This window comes from Schistocerca americana, chromosome 8 (genome assembly GCF_021461395.2).
Source record: "Schistocerca americana isolate TAMUIC-IGC-003095 chromosome 8, iqSchAmer2.1, whole genome shotgun sequence".
Lineage (NCBI taxonomy): Eukaryota > Metazoa > Arthropoda > Insecta > Orthoptera > Acrididae > Schistocerca > Schistocerca americana.
The window spans coordinates 313464331-313479856 of NC_060126.1; positions in this window are offsets into that span (position 1 = coordinate 313464331).

The window sequence follows — 15526 nt, forward strand, 5'->3', positions numbered from 1 at the left end:
CACCACGGCGTCATCAGCAAACAACAGCAGACTGCTGCCCACCCTGTCCACCAAATCATTTATGAATATAGAGAACAACATCGGTTTTATCACATTTCCCTGGAGCACACGTGACGATACCGTTGTCTATGATGACCTCTCGCCACCGAGGCCAACATACTAAATCCTATTACTTAAGAAGTCTTCGAGCCATTCACATGTCTGTGATATTAATTCTGCATCTACATTTACATATATACTCCGCTAGCCACCAAGCGGTGTGTGACGTAGGGCACAATTCGCGAGCCGGCCTGAGTGGTCGAGCGGTTCTAGGCGCTTTAGCCTGGAACTGCGCGACCGCTACGGTCGTAGGTTGGAATCCTGCCTCGGGCATGGATGTGTGTGATGTCATTAGGTTAGTTAGGTTTAAGTAGTTCTAACTTCTGGGGGACTGATGACCTCAGCAGTTAAGTCCCATAGTGCTCAGAGCCATTTGAACCACAGTTCGCGCCAGTCATATTTCTCTACCTCTGTTCCACTCGCAGATCGCGCGAGAGAAAAACGACTGCCTGAACGCCTCAGTACGAGCTCTAATTCCCCTTATCTTTGAATGGTGATCATTGCGCGATTTGAAAGTTGATGGTAATAAAATATGCTCTACATCCTCGTTAACAGCCTGCAATGGGTCAACGTGTCATACGCTTTCCGGAAATGTAGACATATGGAATCTACCCGTTTGTCTCTTGCCGTATTTCGCAGTATAAGAAGGAATACGGAGATATGTCATTAGGGTTTTTAGATATACGATGAAACGCTATTGTTACGTCTGCGTCCCGTGTTTTTCTTCATAGGACGAATTATGTAATTATCGTGTATTGTGTATTAACCCGTCACGCGTTGCACGAAAAGACTTCGAAGAACAACAACATTCCTGGTAAAGCGGGATCAAATGAGAAATACTAATATTTAGCAACGGATTATCGTTATTTCTTTATAAGTCTAACTGAGATTACCAGAGTTACTGAATATATTTCCATCACAGAACGACAAGTAATTTTTTATTTTGTTTAACGAAGAACTTTTTATTTCGGTCATGAAGTTTACTTAGAAAGAAGAATGACCAGTTAGTTGCTAATGTAACTGACAAACTATAAAGCTCTTTACTGATTATTTCTTTAGCATAAGTAGATTTGGGGTTTATCCCACCAAAAACTGACAGTAATTGATTATTTATAAACGACTGAAAAATACCCAAGTAATTCTGTTTCTGTTTAAAATATGTGGTCTGCCTTTAAGGGAAAACTGTCCGGCTAAACATAACACCGAGTTTGGTGCTTCCGTTTTTGCACGTCACAATGTTAGCTCTGGATCAGGTGTGGGCAACCAGTGTAGGATTACCAGGTCCAGAAACTGAAAAACCCGACTCGGCGCTATGTTTAACTGGATTTTTACCCTTAAAGTCGGACTACACATTTTAAAAAGAAATAAAAATGGGTGGGAATTTTAAATTGTTTCTTAATAATCAGCTACAGACAGTTTTTGTGAGATCAATCATAATTACGCTTAAACTAAAAGAAAATCAGTAAACAGCCTTACTGTTAGGCAATAGTGGTAGCAACCAACTGCTCAGTCTTCTTAATTCTTCAGTATTCTTTTTGGGATAATGTAATCTCAAAGTAAACTGAAAGTTCTTCATTAAACAAACGAAACAGTTTTCTATTCTTCTGGGATAGAAAACGAAAAGATATTCAATAACTTTCGTCATTCTAATTACTCTCATAAAGAAAAACAGTGATCTGCAGTTAAGAAGTAATGTTAATTATTTGAAAGCACTTTATTGAGAACGCTATTTTTATTGGAAATCATGTCATGGAACACACTACTTCATCGCTAATAAGTCTAACAAAAGACGGACAGACCGGCCTTGCATATATTTGGCCGTTAAAAGTGGGTTCAAATAATTAATATTAATTCTTAACTACAGGTCATCGTTTTTCTTTATAAATATAACTCAGATGACGAAGTTATTGAATATCTTTTCGTTTTCTATCCCAAAGGAATAGAAAATGGTTTGGTTTGTTTAATGAAGAACGTTTAGTTTATTTTGCCATAACATTATCTTAGTAAGAAGATAGAATAAGAATGAGCAGCCCGGATATGGCCCTGGGAAGAAATTCGTGGGAGAGAGAGAGCGAAGTGTTCGCGTTGTTCTCCGCCCCGGACGGATTTTCGGATATTTCAGCCGACGCTCGGCTCCATTCGGGTTTTCACTCATGACACAGAACAGTGAAAGCTAACATTTATCCACTTTGGCTTCTGTATAATATAGCGGATTTGTGCTAAGATGAAGCGATTTAGATTTTTAAGCTTCCTAAAATCAACAAAGAAATAATGCCATAATTTATTTAGTGTTACGGCGACAACCGATGCCTATGCAAGGTGGCGTCCTATCTGAGCCATGCGCTGCAAGTGCAAGGCCCACGTTATCCGCCAGTCTGCATTCCTAATACTGAATTGATAGTTGCCGTGGCAACCAGCAAAGTGCGAAGATCAAGTTAAGGGTTCCGCACGCATAATTATAACTACCGCAGGTCTATTAAAACGTTCAATGCATTGCAGTAAAAATCACATATTATGAAGAACTTCCCCTTGGCAGAATTCTCTGCCGATAACCACTGCAAGTGGGCTCGGTGCTGAGCAATCGGGGGGAGATTTTATAGTAGCCACACAGAGGGCCGCCCAAGTCAGCATCCTGTGCAGAAGCGTCCCTTTGGTCTTACACTAGACCGGACGCCCTTACCGGATAACGGCGGGGCCATCGCCGGGCAGGGGAGGGACGTTCCACGAATACTGAAAACGGCGTCGGTGTGGCGCTCGAACCAGTGACCTGAGGCAACGGACGCCTCCCGAAGCAACGCCGATTAGACAGCCGCTGCGCGTCCATACAGCGAGTGGTAGTGACGGTGATTGGGCAGTTCATAAGAAAATTGTTACTATTGGACGGGCCTTGGCGCGGAGCGACAAGTCCATCTGATAGCGACAGGAATTGAGGCTCACTTTTTGACTTCGAAGGGAAGCGGTCGCTTTAGTTCCGGTTCGTGCGACGCAGTGACAGCGAAGTATTGTATTTCGTCCGGCAGCCCTGAAATTAGATTCGCACTTACGCGATCGCAAGGGACGGTCACAGGTGCAACAAGACGCTGATTCACATCTCGACACTGAGAGGGGGCCGCCTGCTGTGGTTTCGATGTTGCAGAGAACATCACAGGGTAAATATCCGTAGCTGCGGCCGTATTCAGATCGCCCACATTTTGTAACAAGTGTCTACCTTCCACGGTGACAGCTTTCCTTTCTGAGAAGAGCGGTGAGTGGCATTGATGATGCACTGAAAATTGCCTCATTACTGTGCAAGTAAGGTTGTTAGAAATAAGCAGAACCCATTGTCTCTTTGACTCATTGGCTCGTGGTTTAATATGTAATCTACAGACACTAAATATCATTTATCTTCCATCATTTTAAAAATAAAGGTGTTCAAAGAAAATTGTTTTTCATTCTAAAGTTTAGTTAGGCGCTAATTACAACGATGGGGACGGGATCCGGGAGTGGGAGGATTGTAGCTAACATCTGATTACTCTCGGGGGTAGAGTCCGCGCAGTATGAGATGGCTGATGTGCAGTGACCCATTTTCATCGGAAGCGCTGCCCGAGTTCGTACGCTTGGCTGGCTCTGAGCACTATGGGACTTAACATCTATGGTCATCAGTCCCCTAGAACTTAGAACTACTTAAGCCTAACTAACATAAGGACGTCACACAACACCCAGTCTTCACGAGACAGAGAAAATCCCTGACCCCGCCGGAAATCGAACCCGGGCGCGGGAAGCGGGAACGCTGTCACACGACCACGAGCTGCGGACTCGTACGCTTGTTCAGGGGTTTATTCAGACACAGACACCTGACCAAAAAACGACAACAAAACACAAACGACATACAACTGACGCTGTGGGACAAACCACTAAACTTAACGACACTGCCAGGTACCTACGAGTGTACCTAGACAAGTACTTAAACTGGAAAACACACCTTACTTACCTGCTAACCAAGACGATGAAAAGACAATGCCTAATCAGACAAGCACAAGGACGATTCCATGGATGTGACGACCACACGGCGATCCATTCTTACAAGACGTGGATAGTGGCAGAATATGCAGCAGCCCCCTTAGGAGGCTTGCACAAATCGGTAGCAGAACGACTTTGCTCGACCGAAAGACGACTTTCACGCAGCATCTGTAGACTGCCAAGGCTCACGCCCAGTGACAACGTATATGACATCACAGGCGTGGAGCCGCTACAAAACAGACAGACCAAACTCAGAACAAACTACGGGAGACACATAGTAACGAAACGCCCAGACATGGAAGACATTTTGACAACAAGACCACGAGTGAACAGACGACCAAAATTTAAATATACCCAACCAGCACGTACAGTAGCACTAAACACCAGCCAAGAATACCCAGACCTCACCCCCACCATGGAACCACTAACACAAGGCATCCCATTTCCCCCATACCTGACTCAAAGACACAGAAACTAACCCCAGAATACACACACACACACAAACACACACACGCACGCGCCCGCGCGCACACGCACAAACACACACACACACACACACACACACACACACACACACAAGAACCGTAGACCTAAGTTACACCTAAAAAGTAGCATAGAAATAACAAATTAAACGTTAAAAGTAGCATACACATCAAAATTACTGTACTACTATCGTATGCTATAACCTCTATATACACTAAAGTATTCAAAGAGAATTTACGGAATAATAATAACGAAAAATATTGTATAATATATAAAATATACACTATATTTCAATATGACTTAAAATCTTTAATATTTAAACCTCAATTTTAGCTTACCTTATTTTTAATATACCTTATTATATATAATATTTTTGTACTTATTTTATATTTTGTATTATTGTATTATTTTATATTTTTGCATCTTGGTATATTTTATATTTTTTTATACTCAATGCTGTCAATATGACCAAAGGCACTTTTGCAAGAAATATTGAATTAATAAATAAACGAATGTACTTGTACAGCAAAAGGCTGAAAAGGGCAATGCAAGCCCTCAAGCAGCCCGCCCACCACCCTCAGGGGTGGAAAAAAAAAGAAGAAGAAGAAGAAGAAGAAGGGGATGCCGACAGTGTCTGCCACCTTTAGCCGGTCGGCCATGACAGACTCGAGGCGCACGCCCTGCAGTTTATCTCAAATGATTTTACAGAAACTGTTCGGTAAATAAATTTGTCAGGTTCATAATGATGCGCTCATCATTTCGTTAATCGTCATAGGTATTAGCATATTTACGTGGAAATAAAACACTGGGCGAAATTCGAAAAATTTTTCAGTGAAAAATATGGATCGCTATCATTTTGCATTTGCTTCATATTACATAATATGTTGTTGAGTATGAAATTTAGCTGACACATTGACTTTTTCTTTAGACTTGGGTGGAGGTCTCTATCTGTCGCTAATCTCGAGAAAATTTATCTGACGCAGCTCAGTCATTTGCGATCGCACCGCGCCATCGATGAAGCTAGAGTGACATACACACAGCATTCATATTCTATAAATGGTTTCAGAGATCGAAATGAAATTTTGGCAAATGATAGCACGCAAAGAGAAGAGTATTTTGCCATACGGTTATTATGCGAAACTTCATTATCTACCGCCTTATTCCACTAAATACAGACTTTTTCGATGAAAGAATCTTTTTTTTAAGGGCCATCGTAAGCTGGTGAAATAGAAATGCTGTGGGTTTTGAAACAAAGTAAGTGAGTACATTACACAATTATTTTGTACCGAGGATGTGCTCTATCATAAGGTACTGACCTTACTTTTCCTCAGTTCCTCATTTAACAAACCACTGTTTCAGAACGCTCTCGCAACTGCATCTGCACAACATATTACTGAGGTGATAACGTGTAAAATCCTCTGTGTTGTTGCAAAAGAAGCAAATTTTAAAATATAAACAAGAGAAATATGTAGCTTTTGCTCAAAATTCGGCACTCTTGATGCTTATCTGAAAGTTAATCTCTGCATTTTCAGCGGAATTCTTTTTAGATACTAACCAAAGCAGACGGGACAGAAGATCGTTTTGAATGGTCATCATACAAGTGTTGGTGCAGAGGTACCACATTTAATATTTACAAAAAAATGTGAATGTAGGCTTCAGTTTAAACGGCGCTTCCCCTCGAGCACTGGGTATTTCCCCTACAGCACTTTCCCACAACCCCCACCACTAGCACTCGCCCCACACCCTGCCGTCTGCACATCTATTATGCACAGTATTCTGGTCTCAGTAATGTTGGAAACCAGTGCTCTAGTACCATGGACAAGGTATTCGAAGATCTCTTAACACACATTGTATCATCATGTCGCTTCTTTCTGAAGTGTTTCCCACGTTCGTTTCTTCTCCAGTTCTATGGAGAACTTCCTGATCCCATTATCAATCCACTTAATATCCTACTGTAGTAGCACATCACAGACGCTTCTATTATCTCGTTTTCCTGTTTTCCCACAGTCCGTAATTTACTACCATTCAATGTTGTGCTCTAAACATAATTTCTTCCTTGGTTTAAGACTGACGTTAAATACCAGCAGACTTCTCAAGGCCAGGAATGTCTGTTTTGTCTGTGTTTCTTATAACCTCCTTTCTTCGTCCATCATGTGTCATTTTGCTTCGAATGTGACAGAGTTCTCTAACTTTGTGTCTTCTGTGGCCCCAAAATTTTGTGTTAAGTTTATCGTTAATCTTATTTCTACTACTCCTCAGTAATTTGACCTTCCTTCGATTTACTCTCAAACTATATCCTGTACTCCTTAGACTCTTCATTCCGTTCAGCAAATCCTTTAACTCTTCTGCACTTTCACTGTCATCAGCTAATCCTGTCATTTATATTCTTTCACCCTAAATTTTAATTCCACTCTTGAACGTTTCATTTATTACCGTCACTGCTTCTTCGATGAATTAACTCAACAATAGCAGCAAGAATCTACGTCCCTGTCACACATACCTTGTAATCCGAGTCCTTCATTCTCGGTCTTCCATTCTCAATGTTCTCTCTCAGTTCTTGCACGTACTGTCTATTATCAGTCTTCCCCCACAGGTTACTCCTATTTTTGTCTGAATTTCGAACATCTCGCACGATTTTACACTGACAAACGCTTTTCCAGGTCGACAAGTTCTATGAACGTACCTTGATTTTTCTTCAGTCTTCCATTAGCAAGCGTAAAATCGGGACTGCCCGTCTTATACCCTCAACTTTCTGAAAGCACTATGCAATGAAAAAAACCTGCTACACAACCGTTTATTTAAGCGCAAAAGAATAGTATAACGACACATAATTATACTGAACTAATCTTTGCATTTAGTACACATGAAAATTTAATCTTACTAAGTAGTAAAGAGTTTTTGCAGTCAGTTGTAAATGATGCTTATTGCATATCTGGATTTCGGTCACTAAGCGGCCATCAATTTCAAAAATGTTAGAAACGACAACGTACTTGAATGAGCATTTGAAAGGAATGGATAGCGATTTAAAAAGGCACTGCGCGATGATTGTCAACAAGAGCGATGGAATAGAGTCGAACTAAATGAGGAGATGCTGAGGGAATTATATTAGTGAATGAGACACTAAAAGTGGTAAATGATTTTTGCTATTTGGGCACCAAAATAACTGATAATGTCCGTAGTAAAAATAATACAAAATGCGGATCGTCAACAGTAAGAAGAGAATTTAGAAAAAAGAGCAATTTGTTAACATCGAATTTAAATTTAGAAACAAATCAAATGGCTCTAAGCACTATGGGACTTAACATCTGATGTTATCAGTACCCTAGACTTAGAATTACTTAAACCTAAGTAACCTAAGGACATCATACACATCCATGCCCGAGGCAGGATTCGAACCTGCGACCGTAGCAGCAGCGCGGTTCCAGACTGAAGCGCTCAGAACCGCTCGGCCGCAGTGGCCGGATAAATTTAAAATTTTGGAGATCCTTTCTGCTGGTATTAGTTGGACCAACGTTTTACGATACTGAAACTGTGATAAACAGTTCATGCGACAAGAAAATATAAAATTATGAAATGTAATGCTACAGGAAATTGTTGCAGGTTGGAGGGGTAGATAGAATAATAAACGAAGGGGTAATGAATGGAATTGGGGAAAAAGTATTTTCTAGCACAACCTGAATAAAGGAAGGAATCAGTTCACAGGACACATCTTGAGGCAGCAAGGAATAGCCAGTCTGGTAATGAAACTGGAGTGGTGGGGGCAGTGGGGAGGGGGGGGGGGGAGGGGGGGAGAAGGAAAGGCGGTATGTAACTATTACGCTATTTGTCGCATGTTACATTTTTTGGAAGTCGGTGACACAGTGTAATCTCTCTGGTCCCCACATAAGGTTACATTTCAGCATGTATATTGATCGACGTGTGGAGGCCTTTTCAGATTTTCGAATAGTGTTACGTGTAAGTTGAAAAATCAAAGGAATGACGAAATGTAAAAATCGGTTGGAATGATATAATGAATGTAAATAATAGGTTGCGCTAAAGAGCATTATGAACCTGCGAAGGAATGTTAATTGAATGAAATCTCTGTGAGGCAATGACGGCCGATAAAGGGCGCAGTCAATGGCATGCCGTCTTGTTTCCGTGGAAGCCGAATGATTTTGGTCGCTACAGCCAGTACAATTAGTCGTTAGAGTTAGCGGAAGTCAGTGGAGCGGGCCCATACGTCTTGTGTATGGACAGCGGACTAAAGATGCGTCGGAGAGCGATTGTGTGTTTCTACTTTTTTGTTTCGAAAACTCAGAAGCATGGTAAATACTGTTCTGTGTGTGCTGCATTAGCTAGAATATAACGAGTCGTTCGCAGCGGGAAGTGCCTCTCATTAGCACCCATGATGTACGCCAACTTTTTCCAGTGGATACCTGAACGGCACAAGCACCTAGTAACGGAGTGACCCTTCACGCAAGAGTGCAATGGCCGCTCCAGAATGGTGCTGAAATCATTTCGTCTCACGTCATTTGTAGATGTTACGCTGTAGCAGGGCAGCTGACTTCACCGAGTATACTTTCTACCACTCACTTCATCGCCATGAAGAAAGACCCTGTGTTCTTCAACAACGAGGGCAGGCGGATAACACATTGGGCTTCAATGTGATTCCGATACTGCTGTTGTCCTTACCAGATTGTCATAATATTTCAAAGCACTGCGCGATAGTTTCAGATCATTGCAGTAGTTGCCAGGTACATGGCGTTTGCTCGATACTTCACCATTTCATGGGTGTGAGTAGTATCGGAATGGGCTCTGTGGCTCTTTAATGGATATTGGAGGGAGGAAGAGATGCCGTTCATGAACAGACAATTTAGACTTTAATTTATTATACATACAATATCAAGCAGTAAAAATAATACATAATTTTGTTGCTGAAGTTTTAGCGTCAGTTGCTAATATCAGTTCCGAATGTAGAAATATGTGCAAATACAAAAGATTTATAAATCTGTCACTCTTAGGCTCAATGTCTATTCAGACTGGCCACTAAGAAAGTCTGGAAATGTTATTCAACCGGCAAGCACACAAAATCGTTTCAGTCCATGAATGTTCGACCTTAAGTTCACCCACCGCTGGAGCTGCCGAGAGGGGATGCTTGCATCTCATTGGCAGCGGCTTAATCATTCGTGGCAGCGCCATCGTGCCGCGGCGTAACTGGCAGCGCGCGTATTTGAAAGTGCGGTAGAAAGGATAACGGCCGATACCGCATGTTCCAGGGGATATGCGTGCGGATGCACATGGCTGAGTAGAGGGAGAGGGGAGGAGGAGACGGATAATGAAAACTAAAGGATGACATGGACAGAGAGGGGAGGCAGAGGAGACAGAGAGAAGAGGGGATGGGGAAATGGACAGAGAGAAGGGGTACAGTAGATGTACAGAGAGACGGGACCGAAGGGGATGGACAGACAGAATGGAGGCAGGTGGAGATGGAAATACACTCATGTTCTTAAATTAAGGATATTGCTGATACATGCTGAAACAACGCTCTGGTTGGCGGCTTGTGAGTGTAAATCACGTTGGGGTATGACCATGCGGTGCATTTGACCTGCGGTCGTCGCACGGTGGCGCTGGCAGCAGTCCACATACGCAGTCTGTTGGTGCATGTCAAAGTACAGTGCAGCGAGTGTGTAGACGTTTTCAGACGTGCTAGTGGTGACTGTGTGTTGAAAATGGCTCAAAGAACACATATTGGTGATGTTATGGGGGGTAGAATACTATTGCGACGCCTGGAGGCTGGTCAAACATAGCAGGTCGTAGCACGGGCCATCTGTGTGCCACAAAGTGTGATATCAAGATTATGGCAACGATTACAGCAGACAGGAAACGTGTCCAGGCGCTACAGTATGGGGCGTCCACAGTGTACAAGACGACAAGAAGACCGATATCTCACCATCAGTACCCGTAGACGGCCACGGAGTACTGTAGGTAGCCTTGCTCGGGACCTTACGGCAGCCACTGGAACAGTTGTCTCCAGATACACAGTCTACAGACGACTGAACAGACATGGTTTATTCGCCTGCAGTCCTGTCAGGTGCATTCCACTGACCCCTGGTCACAGGAGAGCCAGTAAAGCCTGGTGCCAAGAACGCAGTACTTGGTCATTGGAACAGTGGTCCCAGGTTATGTTCACAGACGAGTCCAGGTATAGTCTGAACAGTGATTCTCGCCGGGGTTTCATCTCGTGTGAACCGGCAACCAGGTACCAACCCCTTAATGTCCTTGAAAGGGACTTGTATGGAGGTCGTGGTTTGATGGTGTGGGGTGGGACTATGATTGGTGCACGTACACCCCTGCATGTCTTTGACAGAGGAACTGTAACAGGTCAGGTGTATCGGGACGTCATTTTGCTCCAGTATGTCCGCCTTTCCAGGGGTGCAGTGGATCCCACTTTCCTCCTGATGGATGATAACTCACCGCCCCACCGAGCTGCCATCGTGAATGGGTACCTTGGAACAGAAGGTATTAGCCAAATGGAGTGGCCTGACTGTTCTCCAGACCTACACCCCATCGAACACGTCTGGGATGCTCTCAGTTGACGTATCGCAGCACGTCTTCAAACCCCTAGGAGTTCCGACAGGCACTGGGGCAAGAATGGGAGGTTATACACCAGTAGCTGCTCGACCACCTGATCCAGAGTATGCCAACCCGTTGTGCAGCCTGTAGACGTGTGTATGGTGATCATATCCCATATTGATGTCGGGGTACATGTGCAGGAAACAGCGGCGTTTTGTAGCACATGTGTTTCGGGACGATTTTCTCAACTTATCACCAATACCGTGGACTTAAAAATCTGTGTCGTGTGTGTTCCCTATGTGTGTGGCACCACAGTCTGCAATTATTCTTAATTTATGAGCGTGGGTGTAGATTGGGGAATAGGAAGAGATGGACTGAGAGAGTGGAGAGGTGGAGATGGGCAGAGAGAGGTGGGAGGATAAGATGGACAGACGGAGATGTGGGAGAAGGGTATGAACAGATAGAAAGGAGGAGGAAGTAGGAAGACATAGACAGAGAGAGGCAATAGCAGTAGATGGGCAGAGAGAGTGGGTAGGAAGAGACGTATTGAGAGAGGCTGGAGGGTCAGGTGGACAGAGAGAAAGAGAGAGAGAGAGGGTGAGAGGGTTAGAGGCTATGAACAGACAGTAATGGTGGGGATGAGATGGTCAGAGAGAGGGGGTAGGAACAGATGGGGAGAGAGATTAGTGAAGAGGATATGGACAGAGAGAGAAGGAGGACGTGATGGACAAAGAAAGGGCGATAAGGAGACTCAAAGGTGTAGCAGGGAGGAGGAGATGGACAGAGAGATGGGGGAAGTAAGTGATGGAAAGAGATTGGGAGGAGAGGAGGAGGCGATGTACAGAGACAGCGGGTAGGAGGAGATGTGTGCATTATATCTATTAATGTATGCACGGGCGAGGTCCCAGGTAAAAGGCTAGTTATAATAAACAAAAATGTTGACTGCATAGAGAGTGTGGGGTGTGTGTGTGTGTGGGTGAGAGAGAGAGAGAGAGAGAGAGACTGTGTGTGTGTGTGTGTGTGTGTGTGTGTGTGTGTTATGGGATTAGGAATTTGACAAAGTTGATAGGAACACACTTATTGAAATTCTTCAGCTGTCACGGATAAACCACAGGGACCAGAAAATTTGCTAAAACTTCTACAAAAACTGGACTACAGTACTAGTAGTTGAAGGATACGAAAGTGAGGCAGTAATTAGGAGTGACGTGCAGAAGGGTTGTAGCCTATCCGCAATGTTTCTCAATCTGTACAACGAATATACAGCAAAGTAAAAGGAGAAAATCTGAAAAATAAATTAAAGTTCACAGAGAAGAAATAAAAACGCAAACGTTTGCCTATGACATTCTAATCATGTCCGAGGCACCAAATGACCTGGCGGAACTGAATGGATAGTTTCCCGAAAATAAGTTAAAAGGTGAAAAATAAAACAAAACAAGGGCAGCGGGGCGTAGTTGAATCAAGACTCTAAATTTGGTAGACGAAATTTTCCGTTTAGGCACCAAAGTCAAATAATGAGACATTCGACACAGTTCCGCACTACCGCCTAATGAATATCAGACCAAGTGTGCGACGGGACTGAAGAGTTTCTTGCAAACGCAATACAGCCTGTCATTCGAATGTAGACAATTCTTCAGACGTGACAGTAATTTCGGGCATGCCCAAGGGAAGTGTTACATGACCAATTACTTTTCATAGTATATGTAACTGACGCAGTAGATAACGTTGGAGGTACCATGCGGCTTTTCGCGGATGGTGCTGTTGTGTACAGACAAGTCGCGACGCTAGAAAACTGTGGCGAAATGCAGGGAAGACCTACAGATGCTCGACGCTTGGTGCAGGAAGTGGTAATTGACGCTCAACGTAATGAAATGTAATGTACTGCGAATATATAGACAGAGATACCATTTATTGTATGATTTCAAAACTACATCCATAAAATATCTACGAGTGTGCGTACGGGCGATTTTGAGTGGAATCACCACATAAAATTAATTGTGGGTAAGGCAGATGCCAGACTGAGATTCGTATGAAGAATTCTAAGGCAGTGTTGTCCATCAACAAAGGAAGAAGCTTACAAAACTCTCGTCTAACCAATACTTGAATATTGCTCGTCAGTATGGGATCCGTACTAGATAGTAACGATTGACGAACTATAGAAGAACAAGTTAAAAGCAGCACGTTTCGTTTCGTGTTCAGTTAGAAAGTGCTCACCAACTTAAAGACGCGAGCGAGTACTGTAACAGTACACCGGCCACCTTAAACGGCAATTGATGCAAACGTTTTACCTCTGCGAGGAATTTTTGAGAAGTTATGACCGTGAGATAATCTAATGAAAACAGAACAATCAAAATAAGAATCGTTTCCGAAACACTCCAGCACAGTATAAGCAATAGTATACGGTGCAGCGCAAAAGCAAATTATAACATTATGTATTACAACCGGTCGCCAGCCTAATTTGGCATCCTTGTATCAAGAAAAATGATAAAGCAGACGGCAGTGCTAAGGCTAACCCAACCTTCCTTGACACAAACACTGAATCCTTTCCTTATATCTGTTCAAACTACAACACAGTAACCTAATCTTGCAGATAAATCTGCTACTAACAAACAAATGGCTAATGAGATAGTAAACAGTATCATATGCCTCTCAACAACATGTACCTTAAATGAACTAGGTGTAACATTTATAAAACCAACTACCGACACACATGAAATTAGTGGCAATACTGAACAGGGAAAAGCTTGAAATGATTCTGAATTTAAAGCAGGGGGTCTGTTAATGATCATAATCTATAACTTCATTACTTAGTACAGGGCCTCTAGGCCTGTGCATTAACCAACGTGCATTGGAATAGATAACGCATTAAATAGTTCTTTGTTAAACTAGGTTTGGAGCAACTAAACAAAATACAAATCTACCTACACTGGCTCTGAAGGAGTCTTTGCATTGCTTCATTAGCTAACTAGTCTAGTGCATGCAGACCCTTAAACCTTCATGGTTTCAAGAACCACGCTCATTAACAAGACTATACCGGTATGTATGATAAATGGTAAGTATTCCTATCATTAATTATCAACTAAGGAAAACACAACAAACTATAACACTTTAAATAACAAATCTGCTTTCATAAACAGTCTTTTGACCTACCCAAAATTATAATTGGCTGTGCACATGACAACACAAAATTAAATTTAAGTTCAACCACTTTCTCATATTAAATTAAATTTACTAGGATAAGATTCCTGTCCACGTTTGTGATTTGTGTTAATCACGGGTATAAGATAGAGTTTTTAACAACACCGCGTTTATTATTAAAATCAACCAAATTTCACAAATACCTAGTACATTTACAGAGTGCCAAATACAAACAATTTAGTGGAACGCTGGAGGCGCTAGTGGCGCAATTTGCAGTGGCTGTTAACATGGCGGCGATGCAATCATAGTAATACTGTTGGCAATGTCCTGTTGCATATCTTCCTAGCGTCGGAATTATACGGTACTCATTGCCTTGCCCAACTGTTGAAACTCTCAATATGGTTTTTCATGCGGCCATTATGTATTTATAGGGCCAAAAACCATGCCATGATAATGGTATCACCAAATGCCGCATCAGAGGTCCGTAAATACTGCCCTTAAAGAAAGCAGGTGTTGAGAGATGTGAAAATTACCGAACTATCAGTTTAATAAGTCACAGCTGCAAAATACTAACGCGAATTCTTTACAGACGAATGGAAAAACTGGTAGAAGCCGACCTCGGGGAATATCAGTTTGGATTCCGTAGAAATACTGGAACACGTGACGGAATACTGACCTTACGACTTATCTTCGAAGAAAGATTAAGGAAAGGGAAACCTACGTTTCTAGCATTTGTAGACTTAGAGAAAGCTTTTGACAATGTTGACTGGAATACTCTCTTTCAAATTCTAAAGGTGGCAGGGGTAAAATACAGGGAACGAAAGGCTATTTACAATTTGTACAGATCCCAGATGGCAGTCATAAGAGTCGAGTGGCATGAGAGGGAAGCAGTGGTTGGGAAGGGAGTGAGACAGGGTTGTAGCCTCTCCCCGGTATTATTCAATCTGTATATTGAGCAAGCAGTAAAGGAAACAAAAGAAAAATTCGAAGTAGGTATTAAAATCCATGAAGAAGAGATAAAAACTTTGAGGTTCGCCGATGACATTGTAATTCTGTCAGAGACAGCAAAGAAGTTGGAAGAGCAGTTGAACGGAATGGACAGTGTCTTGAAAGGAGGATATAAGGTGAACATCAACAAAATCAAAACGAAGATAATAGAGTGTAGTCGAATTAAGTCGGGTGATGCTGAGGGAATTAGATTAGGAAATGAGACACTTAAAGTAGTAAAGGAGCTTTGCTATTTGGGGAGCAAAATAAC